Source organism: Myotis davidii, unplaced genomic scaffold (genome assembly GCF_000327345.1).
Source record: "Myotis davidii unplaced genomic scaffold, ASM32734v1 scaffold591, whole genome shotgun sequence".
Classification (NCBI taxonomy): Eukaryota; Metazoa; Chordata; class Mammalia; order Chiroptera; family Vespertilionidae; genus Myotis; species Myotis davidii.
Window position 1 is genome coordinate 3640196 of NW_006284340.1, and position 4435 is coordinate 3644630.

General features: G+C 44.8%; 2 protein-coding genes across 2 annotated transcripts in view; one reads left to right on the forward strand and one right to left on the reverse strand.

Moving 5' to 3' along the window:
* BRINP2 (bone morphogenetic protein/retinoic acid inducible neural-specific 2) overlaps window positions 1-4435 on the reverse strand; it is an 87728-nt gene that overhangs the window by 78838 nt on the left and 4455 nt on the right. The window lies entirely within an intron of this gene.
* ASTN1 (astrotactin 1) overlaps window positions 1-4435 on the forward strand; it is a 299182-nt gene that overhangs the window by 929 nt on the left and 293818 nt on the right. The window lies entirely within an intron of this gene.

The following is a 4435-nucleotide window of genomic DNA, read 5'->3' on the forward strand; positions in this document are numbered from 1 at the left end:
GTGTGTGTGTGTACAAACATTGTGGTGTGTGTGGATATGTAGGTATGCATGTACAGGTGCATCTATGTGTGTATATGTATACATTTATGTACATTATATATGGAAAATGATAGCACAAACTACCACCCAGGTCAAGAAACAAAACACTGTCAGCATCTCAGAAGCACCCTCATCTGTATGTCCTCCCTGAACAAATTCCCATTCCTCCCTCCAGTCCAATTCATTTCTCCTCTTGCTAAAGAATAATCTCCTGCCCCCTTTCGCTCATGTCTCTGGGTTGTCTCCAGCCTTTTGATGTGCCTGTGCCTGTCACTTCACTAAAGTTCTGAGTGACACATCATTCATAGGAGAGAAGTGAAATTAAGTGGTTCCGCAGAGTGGGGACATATGCGTGTGTGCGTGTGCGTGTGTGTGTGTGTGCGCGCGCGCGCATGCGTGTGCAAAGCAGATGTCTTGTAAGATGACTTAACCCAAAATAACCAAAGGAACAGGTGGTCTGATTGGGGAGAGACATGGGGACATTCAGACAGTGTGCTATTCCCCAAGACCACCAGGGACCAAGTCTGATACCTCCAATGGTGAGGGGCCAAGGTCAGGGCCGCTGGAGCCTAGGTGACACAGAGTACAGTTTCTCTTCCTTACATCCCAGACTCTACCCACCCTGGGATTTCTACTTCCTTGAGTGACAAATCAGGCCTCAGTTAAAAGTCCCTTCCTGAGGAAGCCTTTCCTGATCACCTCAGCCATCCTCTCCTACTCTATTTTAATAATCTTCATTATCAGTACCTGAAACACTTGCATTGATTTCTTTGTTTACATGTTCGTTTGTTTTCTGGATACCATAGCAATAGGCAGTATGAATTCAAGATCTAAACTGGGTAAGTATGCCAGCTACTCACTTACTAGCTGTGTGACCTTGGACAAATGCTTTAACCTCTCTGGGCCTCCAATTCACCATCTATAAAATGAGAATATAGGATTTATTGAAATGGTAATTACAGGATCATTCGGTGAAGTAAGTGAGTTGATGTATATAAAAGCTTTCAGAACCATGCCTAGCACCTAAGTACTATTAAAATGTTAGCTCTAATCAGCAATGTTAGTAATGATCATTATTGCGATTATCATCCTAGCTTCCCTCTAGAATGTGAGCAACTCGATGGCAGGGCTTTTATCTGTTCTTCACTGCTGAATCCCCCCGTGCCTAAGAAGAGTTCCTGGCACATATTTGTAATAATATACTGAATAAATATTTCCTGAGAAATATGTCTTACCACCCGATCCCAACCCTGCCTCTGAGGAAGAAGATAACCACATAAACAAATCTTTACAGTGTAGTGGGTACAGTGCAAAAACTGAGTTTACGGCAGATGTGTAGGAGTACAGAGGAGGAGGCAATTAATTCTTTCCCCGAGTCTCAGGGAAACCTTCACAGAGGAGGTCATCTTTAGAACCTTGATGCTCAGGAACTCTCAGGGTACAGAAAAGAGGGCGGGGTTCTGCAGAAAAGCAGCACAGCCAGTCCACAGCCTTGGGGTGCTGAGGGAGCTGCCCCTGTCTTAGGTGCAGAGGGGAAGCGGGGAGGGGAAATGGAGAGATGCAAGAAGAGGCTATTAGACCAGTTCATGAAGGATCTGTTGGCCATGCTAAGAAAGTGGAATTTTATTCTGACAATAATTACATTGAAGAATTATGATAAAGGGAGAAGCATAATCAAATTTACCATTATCACTGCAAGGGGGAGGCTGGCCTGGCTGGCCTTCAAGGGAAGGAACTGGGAGACCAATTATTGGGAAAGTCCAGGTGAGAAGGGAGGAGAACCTGACAAAGAGAGTGGCAGAGGGAGGGGGTTGGCTTTGAGAAACCACTGGGAGGTGAGCTGTGTAAGATCCTGGGGAGTGATTGCATTTTTTGGGGGGGCGGGGGGCGGGACTTGTGAGAGAAAGTAGGGCCCAGGACAACCCCTATTTCTTAATAGTGTCTCTGGGGGTTTGCTTGTGCCATTAACCAAAGCAGGGAACTTGGAAAAGGGAATAGTTTTATGTGTGAAATTGATGCATAATGAGTTCACCTTTGGACATTTTCATCTTGGCCATATCAAAGTCAAGATCTTGGGTAAGAAAGGAGGCTGACATTTTTTTTTTTTGAGCATCTACCATGCACCTGGAACTGTGCTTGCCACCATATATATTTTATCTCATTTAATATTGAGAACAACTCTTTGAAAGATGGGGCATGATATTGTTTATTTATAGATGATGAAGCACAGGCTCAGAGAGGTGATGATTCCCACTTTACATAGTTAACACTGAAGAGCGCTAAGTGGACCAGTTTGATTAAGCAAGACTGAATGAAGTGCATACAAAGAGTAGGATTCAGTTATGAGGATGTTTGGGGGCAGATAATGGAAAACTTTGCATGGAGATATCATCCATTCCACAGGGGTGTTGTGAGAATCAGGTGAGAGAAAGCTTGTAAAACATTTTGTAAACTGAGGAATGCTGAGAAAAAAGGAGTGCAGGTTGTGGCCAAACCTTATTGCAATGAGAAATAACAATGAGTGAATGATGAAGTTCAAATCTGTAATTATTAAGTGGAATTCAATCAGGATGTCTTCTCCCATTCTTCTTACTCATAGGCCCACAAAAGAATCTTGAACACAGCCTGTCTTTTGTTTCTTCCCTTTCCCTCACCCCAACACACACACACACACACACACACACACACACACTATCTACATGTCTGGCTTGAAGAAAGCTCTCAGAAGGAGAGATGATAATGTGGCCAAGATGACAAGGAAGAAAGGGATTGGAAAATCAAGCGCACCCAGCTGATCCCAGCTATTGTCTCCTCACACTTTGGAGTGAAATCCTAAAGATAATTTATTTGGTAATTTCTACTGTCAGGCAGAAACTCAAAAATATAAGGATAAAATTACTGGCAGCCTACCTGTTAACTGTTTGCATGTGAAGTGACAGCTTCAATGCTTCTCAAATGCTTTAGGTGGGATGAGTCAGTTGAGGAGGTCCCTCAAGTTTAAGCTAATGTAAGCCACCTGTGCCCTCCTTGCCCTTAGACTTCAGAAACATATGCCCAGAGGCCCAAGCTGCTTGTCACCCCTCCCTCCATGATCTCTATTCTCAAGTCTCTGGCTCCTCCTGTCTCATGCCTCTGCAGGGCCTATACCAGCGCTGTTGAAAAGAAATATGATGCGAGCCACATATATGATTCAACTTTTCTAGTAGCCTCATTAAGGAGTAAAAAGAGATGGATGAAGCTAACCTTTATATACTTTATTTAACTCAATCATTTTTTACATGTAATCAATATTTAAAAATTACTGATCAGATATTTTATTATCTTTTTTTAATACTAAGTCTTCAAAATTCATCATGTGTTTTACACTTAGAGCACACATTTAAGTTCTCATCCTCTACACGTGGCTGGTGGCTAGTTTGTTGGTAGCCCGCTGCAGGCTAAGGCTCAGTCTTGGGGGCTATCAGATTGCCACACCCTCTGTTCAATCCAGCACTCCTCAAATATGTGCATTTCATGTGAGCGTCTGTAAAAGGAATGATGGAACTGGCTGTAAAGATTCCACACTGTCATCTCAGTACTCAACTTTATTCCCATCCTTAAGACAAAGTGACAATTGCAAGAGAGATCAAACTGCATCCTAATTGGTCAGGTGAGACCTGCCCTGTGCAGCCCCCAGTCTGAAGCATAACTGAGCTGACAGTCTTCACTCCCAAAGAGAAGAGGCTTTAACCACAATCACTAACCACAGGCACATGGGCCTGGACCTCTATCTTAGCCCCAAACATGGCCATGGACAACTTGCAAAGAATAAAGAAAAAAGGCAGTGGCCTCACCATTCAGCTGCAGGGTCATTTCACGCTGGAAAGAAAGGTGACAACAAGGCCAAGGGCAGGATTTTCAAGAGAAAGTATATATCCCTCAAGACTTGTCCCCGGGGCGAACTCGGGGACTAAGCAATCAAACAGACTGGGTTCTTGGGCATTTTCCTCTGGACCTGAGAGCAAATAGGATGAGACTTTAGGCAAGTCATTCACTCTCCTTGCTGAAATGGGGCCACCCAAGCAACCAGGGACCTGCAGGGTGAATGGATGTCTCCAAACCCAGTGCAGACCAATGAATAGGGTAGTGGTGTCTCAAGGGACCTATGCTTTGCCTTGACCTTTCTTCCGAGGAGATCAGGCTCAGTGTTGGAGCCAATGAGTGTGGCTGGCTGGTCACAGCCATCTCCTGGGGGTCTGCAGCCCTTGGTCCTTCCTTGGCCCTGCCCTGGTTGGCAGACTGCCTCTCCCCTCTGCTGCTCAGCTGAGCAGTCACAGTACTCGGTGGTACAGCTGCAGGCAATCCTGCACCCACCCCTTCTGCTTTTTTTGTGGCCGCCTCCTTTGTGACTGCTACA